The 11,664-nt window shown below is 43.7% G+C and overlaps 1 non-coding gene across 1 annotated transcript; it reads right to left on the bottom strand.

Moving 5' to 3' along the window:
• Positions 1 to 11,367: 11,367 nt before the first annotated feature.
• On the bottom strand, positions 11,368 to 11,440 carry TRNAK-CUU. The gene has a single exon. It is a non-coding gene; the product is annotated as a tRNA-Lys (tRNA).
• Positions 11,441 to 11,664: the final 224 nt, after the last annotated feature.

Below are 11,664 nucleotides of genomic sequence, written 5' to 3'. Positions count from 1 at the left end.
AAAGGCCTAAAAATAAGATATTTTTGGGTCTATATAGGGTTTTTGTTTTGTTTTAAGAAACTTTGCAAATAGGCCTTTAAGGAACATGATACTCTGGATGACAAAAATCCTATTCAAGATTTCATTACAGTAGATCTGCTGAAACTTGAAAACTAACCATAAAAGTGTTGCAGTGTACGTCCAGATCTGATGCTGTCCACCTGGATTCTTTGAAGTCTAATTTATATTTAACTGTCAACCCCCAGGTAGTTCAGAACTTGAAACACTGGAATAGCAAGACTTGATATGTGAACTTTCTGGATGACATCTGCACCTGCCTTGTATTATCCTAATTACTCAGTTTTTGGTTTATTTTGATCTAGAGCATGCATGGGTGGGGGAGGGGCAGAGTGAGAGAGAAAGAATCCCAGGCAGCCCTTGTGCTGTCTCTGACATGAGGCTCGATCTCATGATCCTGAGATCATGACCTGGGCTGAAATTAAGAGTCGGATGCTTAACTGACTGAGCCACCCAGGTACCCCTCACTCAGTTTATAAGAATGTCTGTCATGCTGGATCAGCAAAACACATGTCTTGGATGTGACAAGTTGAAAGTGGGTAGATTTAGGCATAGCTATTTTCAACCCCGGTGATGCCAGAGACTCCGTTGATAGTACTTCTTTCCATATTTGAGCCCATTCCATGAAATTTCTGAAAGCCCAAACTTAACCAGTCAAATGTGCATAAAAGACTTCAGTATTAATTTCCAATTCCAGACCTTAATACCTATCAGTACAAGTGTTTTGAGTAACGACTTGCAGAATGAATGGGATACAGATGGAGGTTAACAGCATGTGCAAAGGCTTCAAGTTATGAGAACTTCAATTTCCATGCTCCCACAAGCAAGGGACTCTGTTGGAAGAAGAAATAGGTTAACATTCTGTTTTCTAAATAACAGGCTAGTGTTTTTTCACTTTTAATACTTTTTGTCACCTGGAGAGGAACTTAGAAATGTCTGTTCCCAGCAGCCAGTCTCAAGGATTCTAAATTCTTAGGTTGGAGTCCAGGAATGTGCATTTTTGGCAAAGCTCTGATTGAGTGTCATACTGCTGAAGTCTACAGGGGGCTGGGGAACACATAGTGTTTGGCAGGACTACATTTTGAGTCAAGACTATTTCTAAAATGACAGTCTGCGAAACAAGGTTGTGGATGTGCTCAGCAGATGATTCCCAAAGCACGGAGATTAGGGATAAAATTTACTTGTCATCATAACAGGTTCTCCACATTAATGACCAGCTTGGTTTGGAAGCAGGTACTGTTTTGGACTTCCGCTGCATCAAGAGGAGAAAAGCAACTTGCCAAGTGCCATTTGCACTTGTAAATCATTCTATGCACAAAAATCAAATCCCAGAGAATGAAGGAGTTAATAGGTGAAACAAGAATGTTGATAAAATGCAGGTGATAACTTGCTGACTTTGCAGTTTGTAAGGAAACATCTCTTAAAATGGACACATGTATAACTAAGAAAATTACCTGTAAACTCAGTGTATATGTGAACTTTAATATAAATTCAACTACATAAAAATTTAGCTGGAAGTTGAAAGTGAGATAACATGTAACTGACAAAGAATTAGTATGGATAATACAAACAATAAGAAAAGAGAAAATAGGAAAGTGGGCAAAGATTTTGAAAAGGCATCTTCATGGAAGAGAAAATAGAGGACCAGTAAATATACGAAGAGAAGTTTAACAAGGGAAATGCAAACCAGGACCAAAATTAGATACCCCTATTTTAAACACACTCCACCCCCCCCCCCCCTTAATAAATACAATTTGGAAGTCTGGGAAGACCAAATATTGGGGATGTGATTTGGGACCTCTTACACATTGCTGGTGGGAGGGTAAGTGGTACATCCTTCTGGAAAATAATTTGGCATTATCTCAAAGTTGACTTTCACATCACTATAACCCGGCAACTTGCCCCTGGGTGAATGTCCTAGAACACTTGCATGTGTGCATCAAAAATTCACCACTGCACTTTTTGAATAAGCAAAAAATGAGACAATCCAAATGTCCATTGGAAGTAGAACGGGTAGAGTTATTTTATCAAATAATGACAGTCTTCATTAGTGAAAATGAATCAACTGCAGCTCAGTGGGTAACATGATTGAGTTTTATAACAATATTTAGTGAAAATACAATATTATAAGTTCAAAAATGAACAAACCTTTTGCTTAGGCCTACATATACATGATAGGATTTCTCTTTCCTCTACCAAAAATATGAATGATAACGAAATTTAGGATAGAGGTTGCCTATGGGTAAGCTGGGGGCACAGGTTAGGGCAGAAGGACGTAGGTAAAATTGACTTGGGGACAGCCTGGTGGGTTCACAAATGCTCACTAGAAAGCAATCCATTCAAGAACAGGGATAAAACAAGGGTTTTGATTCATCCAGTTCTGGGCACTAGAAGTCACAAAGGAAAAGAAGGGGAAATAGTACAGTGCACATTTAAATTCAGTAGTCAAAGTCTTGCTTGATGGTAATAAGATTAGCAAAGAAAATACAAAAAATAGCCACCAAGTGTGGTGAAAGAGCATACACAATGGCCAATTGCTGTCCTATTCATTGCACCCTAAAATTGTCCTCCTTACTCGGGAGGAGCAGGGAGCAAGAAGTGGGGACTTGGTCAGGCAAGACTGTTATCAGGAAACCCTGGAACAAATGAAAAGTGCAGTCTCCAAAATGAAGGAGCAGGAAAAGCCTTTAAGAACTTTAGTAGCACATTGGGTGCCCTTTTAGGGTCTGAAGAATTGTTTGTCCTACCAGCCAGACCACTTCAGTGAATTCAGACTGTCCTGAGGCTCCGCACTTCACCTTTGGGGGAAATGCCCAGCGTTCAGTCCTGAGCCTCTGAGGCATCTGTCATGCTCCATGAAGTCTTAAGATTTTCAACTTTTTTTCTCCCGTTCCTCTGGGATTCTTCAAGAGTCTAACTGGTTTCTGTAGGAAAAGTCTGAGGATGACGAGAGTTCAAAGCACAGAATCTATAAGCCCTAAACAGTACTAGATAAAAATATGGTTGTTGGTTGTTTTTTACTTTCCCAGGATTGGCAAGGGAGCTGTCCAGATGTTCATCTTTGAGAGAAAGAAAGAAAGATCACGAACAGGGGTAGGGCAGAGAGAGAAGGAGACACAGAATCCAAAGCCGGCTCCAGGCTCTGAGCACAGAGCTGTGCTGTGAGCACAGAGCCTGACGCAGAGCTTGAACTCATGAACCATGAGATCATGACCTGCGCCCAAGTCAGACACTTAACTGACTGAGCCACCCAGGCGGCCCCCAGAAAGTCAGCTTTAGAAGCCTTTGTCCGTTCTTGGAGAACTCTCTAAGGGATCAAAGTTCAAGAACCCAAAAAATTGGAAATGGAGGAATTTGGAGAAAGCTTCGGAGTGCTGGGCATCATCACCTCCCTTGTAGTGCTCAGTGAAGGAGAGAAGGGGTTGCTCCAACGGGGCCACCTCACAGACTATTCTGGAATCTGATCCATGTGGCACAGAGTGACATGAGGCTCATTGGACACTCTCAAGTCAAAAGATGGTGCCTAGCTTGCCATGCTGAGGGCAGAGTGGGGGAGATGTAACTGTATTAGAAATGGCCTGCTCTCTCAAGGTTTGTTGGAGGCAAAGAATGTGGACATTTTTCTAGTCAGCCAGGGTCAAAATCAGAAACTTGGCTTACAAGGGCTGCCTGGATGGAATCCCCATGGCGGGGTCTGAGGGGTGGTCAAGCAGTAGCTGGCAGAGAGTGTGCTCAAGAGATAATTGGTGACCGGCCTCTGAAGGATCCATGGGTGACTATGAAAGTTGGCTTTACTATCCGCCCTGGGCAGAGGAGAGTGATCTCTTCCAGTCACGTGAGAAGACTGTAGCCCCAGGCTGAGCCATGCAGCCAGCAGATGAAGGAGGAGTGGGCCTGCTGAGGCAGTAGGGAGTGAAGCTGGCCGCAGGCCCCACCAGCCGCTGGACCACAGAGAGGATAGGTGTCAGTGGCAAGCACACTTAGGCCTTCACCCTCACTTGCAATGTCAGCTCCCAGTGGAGAGTGACCAAGGCCAGTCTGCAAAGGACGAACTGAAGAGAATAGCACTCTGAGATCTTGAGTGAAAGAGCCTTTGGAAAGAAACTGTAAGCCAAATACATTTGATATGAAGAAGATGAAAGAAAGAATGGAAGCCAAAATGAAAAAAAAAAAAAAATAGACACTAGGTAATTGAATAACCTGGCAGGTAATCCAGTTTAGAACTAAACCCAGTCTATAAACTAAAAAAATCTATTCCTACTCCCTACTAGTTTGGGTTTTTCTTTCTTTCAGGGGACTTTATTATTTATTTTTTTAATGTTTATGTTTGAGAGAGACAGAGATAGAGTGCGAGCAGGGGAAGGGCAGAGAAAGAAGGAGACAAAGAATCCAAAGCAGGCTCCAGGCTCCAAGCTACCAGCACAGAGCCTGACGTGTGGCTCGAACTCACAAATTCCGAGATTATGACTTGAGCAGAAGTTGGAGCTTAACTCACTGAGCCACCCAGGCACCTCTCTTTCAAGGGACTTTAAAGCAAAACACTAATGAGGAAGTATACATATCTCAGAGAATAAACTCTTCTGCCTAATGATACAAGACAGCTTTATCCTGAGAATAAAGTCTTGTTATTATTCTCTTATTAAGAAACAAAAATAGTCAGGGGCGCCTGGGTGGCTCAGTTGGTTAAGCATCCGACTTCGGCTCAGGTCACGATCTCACTGTTCATAGGTTCGAGCCCCGCATTGGGCTCTGTGCTGACAGCCAGCTCAGAGGCTGGAGCCTGTTTCAGATTCTGTATCTCCCTTTCTCTCTAATCCTCCCCTGCTCACGCTATCTCTCTCTTAGAAATAAATAAAACATTTAAAATTTAAAAAAAAAGAAACAAAAATAGTCCAAAGAATTGAATATACCCTTTTACCCAGATTTTCCAAATCACAACCTATTGCGAAAAAAAAAATATTTTTTCTGAATCATTTAAGAGTAAATTGTAGATATGAGGCTTCTTTACCTTTATATACTTCAGTGTTTATTTCTTAAGTGGGTTTTTTTTTTTTTTTTTCTGAGAGAGAGAAAGAACAGAATGGGGGAGGAGCAGAGAGAGAGAGAATCCCAGGTAGGCTCTCAGCACAGAGCCCGATGGAGGGCTTGAACCCACAAACTGTGAGATCATGACCTCATGACCTCATGACCACAAGTTGAAACCAAGAGTCAGACACTTAACTGACTGAGCCACCCAGGCTTCCCTTCAGTGTTTATTTCTTAAAACAAGACAGTTTCATATAAAACTGTATACAGTAAAACTTTGGTTTGTTACCATAATTCATTCCAGAAACATGCTTGTAATCCAAAGCATTTGTACATCAAAGCGAATTTTAAGAGCCATTGGCTCAGTTGTGATCATGTGACATTCAGGGTCATGTACTACTTGTCTTGCAAGGCATCACTTGTTTATCAAGTAAAAAATTATTCGATGTGTTTGCTCGTCTTGCAGAACACTCACAAAACAAGTTACTTGCAATCCAAGGTTTTACTATGATTATAAAACCCAGAAAATGTACACTGATGTGATACTAATATCTGATCTACAGATCTTAGATCCACTCAAACCTGCATTGTCCTACTAATGTCCTCTGTGGCTGAAGAAAGAAAACTTTCCCTGGGTCTAAGGACCAGTCCAGGGTCTTCAGTTGCATATAGTTGCTATGTCTCTTTAGTCTCCATTGATCTGGAACAATGTCTCAGTTTTGTCTTTCATGACCAATTAATTCATAAAATGGCCTCCTTTTGTTTTGTTTTATCCTGATGTTTTCCCATGAGTTTCAGGTAAGCACTTTTTTTCAGGAATCTTACTGAAGTGATGTCGGGTCCTTAGGCCATTCTAACAGGAGACACATGATATCTTCTTCCCATTACTGATGCTACTAAAGAAAAAGAGCTTCTTGGGTTAAGGGAATAAATGGAGGACTCTATTTATTCAACATTTTCATTGGTTTAAAATTATACAAGTAAAAGAAACTGCTAACCCACCAAACTCTTGTTAACAGGAGACCACTTCTACCAGGAGCAATTATTCTCACCTCTAGCAGGAATTCCTGATGGCAATAACGGTCCTCAGGCAGAACCTTCATGTACAACAGGATACCAGGATGAGGCGCACCCTACCTATCAGGGCAGGCATTCTGGGGCCCTCCAGCCAAGTCCTATACCTAATTCACACTGTAACCGAAGCTTCTAGAGGGCAGCAACTATGTCCTGTTGATCATTGTGTTCTCAGCAGTCGGCATAGAACCTGGCACAGAATAGATACTTAGCCAACGTGGGGATAAACCTCAAACCCCCTTCTGACATTTGTGCTAACAAAAAAGGTGTCCCTTTTTAAATTTGAAAATAGCTAACGTAATGACTTACTTTGAATGGGTGCTGAAAAAAGTATTGGGTTGGAGAGAATGAATCTCATGTGTGGTAATCTGCTCCTGGGACTATTTCCAGGATACAGTTTGTTTTGGACTTAATAGCTGCCTGGTTTTTAATATTTAAAAAATAATGTCATAGAGACATTGCTAAGAGTAGTATCCCTTTGAGTTATTGGTTAATTTGGAAGGGACTTTAAAGAATTGCACTCGGCTTCCAGCCCAAGGTCAGCTTTATTATAATAACCATCCCCTGAGTTGGTGGGGCCTCCTCTTATTCACAGGGAGGCACAGAATTGTGCCCTTTTCTGCTCCCTAACCTCCATAAGGATCTGGTTTTGCTCTTTTTAACCTACAGCCAGCGTGTTGTATCTGCCGTCACATACTTGAAATAGTTCTGATGGTTGTGGTTCCAGGATTCTGTTGTGACTTAAGTCTTCTTTGAGAATGGAGAGCTCATCTGTCTGACGTTTAGATATGACCTGGTCGGGCTGGGACTAGAGCCACATTCCCCTGGTGACATGCAGTGGTACAAATGAAACTTCTAGGACCTAAGAGTATATGAGACAGAGACAGAGAGAAGGAGATATTAGACCCAGTGCGAATTTGCCAGCTCTGATTTGGAAAAAGCAATTTCGGATTAGAGGGGGAAGCAGTATCCAACTGTTCCACACTGACAATGAGTCTCAAGAAATAAAAACTCTAGAGGCGCCTGGGTGGCTCAGTCAGTTAAGCGTCCAGCTTCAACTCAGGTCATGATCTCGCGGTCCATGGGTTCGAGCCCTGCATCGGACGCTGGGTTGACAGCTCAGAGCCTGGAGCCTGCTTAGGATTCTGTGTCTTCCTCTCTTTCTGCCCCTTCCCTGATCGTGCTCTCTCTCTCTCTGTCTCTCAAAAATAAATAAACATTAAAAAAATTAAAAACAAAAAAAGAAATAAAAACTCTAGAATGGTGGTTTGTAAACTCCGCCCATTAGGATCACTCCAACAGCATTCAAGGCCCACTACATATCAGTATTGGAGGTAGGATCCAGGTATTATTCTTTTAAGCTCTGATTTGTATTATTGAAAGTGACTAAAACAGCCTTGAAAAGCATTTGTTATCTGGTGTTCAGCATTCATCATGGGCCATTGGGATCAGGCCTCAGCCCCACTTTCCTCGTCTTGCTTGTGAGTTTGCACAAGTGACAACATTCTTGCTTCTGAGCTCAGTTTCCTCATCTATTGAAAGGATTTGAATGTTGGGCCATGGGATCGGACATCCCCCCAGAAAAGGAAAGGGATCTGTGGGGTGCCTGGGTGGCTCAGTCAGCTGAGTGTCCAACTTCGGCTCAGGTCATGATCTCATGGTTTGTGAGTTCGAGCCTTGAGTCCAGCTCTGTGCTGACAGCTCAGAGCCTTGAGTCTGCTTTGAATTCTGTGACTCTTTCTCTGTCCCTCCTCTGCTCACATGCTTGCTTTCTCTTTCTCTCTCTCTCAAAAATAAACATTTAAAAAATTTTTAAAAAGGAAAGGAAAGGGATTTGCAAAAAGCTAGGATTCCATAGATGAGGCTGGGGGTTTCAGGCAAGTAACGCTTTTGCTATTGCTGTTTCGAGCCTCTGTTGCCCTTCAGGTGGACAAGCTGAAGATGTAAATAAAAACAGAGGGAAGAATCATTGCTTATTCACGTCATCTCTCTAGAACTTCAGAATGTGACGTTTTCCACATCAAAGACTCTCATCCTGGATGAAAGAAAAAACAATCCACTGTGGATTTATCCACCCAAGTTCAGAGGAACTATTATTAGGTTTTCATGATAAAAATGGAACAGGGAAAAAGTACCAAAGACTATTCTCCCCTTCTCACATTTAACACGCCTGCCTCGCGAGAAAGTGACGCGGCATCTTTGACACAGGCGCACCTTTACATTGTTAGCAATCCCGCGGATGAAATTCCTTCGAAGACAATACAACGGACTTTAAAAACTCAAGATTCCCTCTGTGCCTGTGTTTGCTGCTCCTTTAACATCAGGGTTATGGTAACCCTTGCCATTTGTGTGACGTTTTGAGATTTCAAACCATTTTCACAGTTGGGAACCGTCAAACTCACTTTATGAGGTTAACTGGGCTGATGCTAGTTTCTCCGTCTTGACATTGAAGAAGTCCTTTAGAGGAATTAACTGACCTTCCCCAAATCAGACATGCGGGCTGGCCAAGCCGAGCTGGAGCCTGGATTGAAGGGGGAGAGTAGGCGGGGTGAAGGGGAAAGCATGGAACAGACAGCCGGGGAGTGGAATGTGGAAGGCGAGCCTGGGGACACCAAGGTGTGTGCGTGGAGGCAGAGAGCAAGCTATGGGCGCGGAGAGGTAGGACCAGACCCCGGAAGACGTGGAGGGCATTGGATGGCGGGGAGGGGGCATCACGAATATCCTCAAGCTCCAGGGAAGGCAGGGCCCCATGTCCTGCAGCATCAGGGAGAAAGCTGTTTGCTGCAGGCACGTCTTGCTGTGGCTCCTTCCTATCTCCCGGGAAGCCTGAGCCGCATCCGCTGCCCTCTGCCTCCCTGCGGCAACTGAGAAGACTGAGGACACCTGTGCCCCCAGAATTGTATGCACTGTCATAGACAACTCCTAAAATTAGACTGTCCTTCGAGACACAAAGCAATTTTTTTAAATTTTTTTCAATGTTTATTTTTTTGAAAGACAGTGCGCATGCGCTCGCTTGTGTCAGTGGAGGAGCCGCAGAGACAGACAGAGAGAGAGAGAGAGAGAGAGAGAGAGAGAGGGGTGGGGGTGGGGGTGGGGAGACACGGAATCCGAAGCAGGCTCCAGGCTCTGAGCTGTCAACACAGAGCCCAAAGCGGCGCACGAACTCCTGAACCCGGAGATCATGACCTGAGCCGAAGTCAGACACTTAACCAATTGAGCCACTCAGACGCCCCAGGACACAAAGGAATGATTAATGCACCCCGAATGGTGGGAATTTAGGCAGTGGTGGAGGAGGTATTTTGGGACCTCTCTAGCATATCTAGCACAGGATCACAGATCCTGCTACTGAGTGATTTTCTACTCCCCTTGTTGCGAGAGGTCTTTGGGAGGACATGACCTCCATTTGACCTGGGAGCTGGACCCTGGCCATCAGAGGCTCCTCCCTCCCTCCCCGTTCTTAGAGTGCGGGCTCCTTTATCCACTCCCAGAGGATGCTCCAAGGACATAACCTTGAGATAGTGCTGTGCTGTTGAGGACACCTGCAGGCATACGTGGCTGAACCTAGTTAAAGCCTCTCTATAAACTCGGAAACGTTGGCGGCAGGTGTGGGAATCCACTCTTCGTGCTGTTACCCAAGACACTCCTTAAATGTAAGTTCCCTTTGCTTATTAATGCTGCCAGCTACCAACCTGCAGTGGCCTCTGTCTTCTGTGTCTCTCTGTCCTGCATCGGGGCCAGTCTCAGCTTACAGTGGGGAAGCTCTCTTTGCTCTTTAGTTGTGCGGTCCCCGCAGGACATACATTTTGCTGCGTTGTGGAAGGCACATCCATTTTCGTTCTCCCTTGTTGATTTATTTAAAAGGAACGTCCACAGACTAATCCCTTGTCTTAATCTAAGGCTCCAGTGACTTTTACCTACAGAAATGGAGCCTTAGTTACAGCTCCTTAAGTGAGCCATCAGTATGCAGTTTCTCTTTTTTCTTTGTTATAGTCTGGCTTCTAATTTCCTTCACATCTCTCAGGGATCCTCAGAAGGGAATTAACTTCCTTTATCTTCTCTTGCTTAAGATTAACTGTAGAACTCCACGAAGCCAGAGGTCCCCTCCACCCCACAAAATACACTTTTAGCTCAAAGAGGAAGATAATTGGCTGCATGTGGACCTCAAATCCTACATGTCTTAATTCTTGTCCCCTCCCCGCCACCTGCCCAAAGGAAGCAGCCACTTCTTGGTTACGCAGACAGCGCGAGATCTGGTTGCCAGGCTCTCAACACCACATATTACAGAGACTGTGCAATGCAAACCTAAGAACAGAAGGAAGGCTCTCAAAAGTACATGAAAACGTCCAACAGCTGCCTTCCCCCGAATGCACCACCCAAGGACATTCAGAGAATGATGGCACATCAATGACGGAAGGGACCTTGGAGATCTTCAAGTTCAACCCCTTCATTTTACAAATGAGGAAACCGAGCACCAGAGAATGGAGGCGATTTGCTCCGGGCCATGCAGCCCATGGGCAGAGTGGGAGGAGGCATCCAAAGGTGAGATGAGAATTTTCTGAGGACTGGAATATAGTTTCAGGTCTGTTCCTGCTCCCCCTGGACCTATGTTGTCTTTATGGAAACAACTGCCTTCCGGCTCACACATGAACTCTAGAGGTCTTGAGCTGCCTTCATTTCTTGGTCATATTCCTTTATTTCTAAGGAGAGAGTCACAACCTGCACTGTTTAATATGGCAGCCACTCACCGTGAGTGACTGTTACAGAGCTTGACATGTAGCCAGTCCAAACTGAGACATGCAAGATTTTGGAGAATGCAAAAAGAATGTAACACATTTCATTCCAAATGTTTTTTAAAAGTTTTTAAAAACATTTATTCATTTTTTGAGAGACAGAGAGACACAGTGTGAGCAGGGGAAGGACAGAGAGAGGGAAAGACACAGAATCCGAAGCAGGCTGCAGGCTCTGAGCTGTCAGCCCAGAGCCGGTCACGGGGCTTGAACCCACAAGACATGAAATCATGACCTGAGCTGAAGTCGGATGCTTAACCAACTGAGCCACCCAGGTGCCCCTCATTCATAATGTTTAAATCTTGAGTACATATAGAGATGACAATATTTGGGGCATATCGAGTTAGATGATATACACTTTTAAAATCAATTTTACTTACAAAAATTAAAAAAAAAAATTTTTTTTTATTTTAAGTAGGCTCCATGCCCAACATGGGGCTTGAACTCACAACGCTGAGATTAAGAGTCACATGCTCTACCCACTGAGCCAGCCAGGCACCCCTAATTTTACTCCTTAATGTGACTACTAGAAAATTTTAAATTACATGTGTAGCTTGCATTCTGTTTCTATTGGTGCTGTTCTAAAAGGTAAAAGTCACAAATCTCAGACAAATATAAAATGAACATAATATCAAGAATTTTTGAAAACTCAACTAATTAAGGGACCAGTAAGATGTTATGACCAGTACAAAGAACATGTGAGAAGCTATTTATAGGCAAA

This window comes from Hyaena hyaena, unplaced genomic scaffold, assembly GCF_003009895.1.
Source record: "Hyaena hyaena isolate Hyena2069 unplaced genomic scaffold, ASM300989v1 scaffold_79, whole genome shotgun sequence".
In the NCBI taxonomy this organism is placed as follows: Eukaryota; Metazoa; Chordata; class Mammalia; order Carnivora; family Hyaenidae; genus Hyaena; species Hyaena hyaena.
This window is presented reverse-complemented; position numbering and strand designations above follow the sequence as displayed.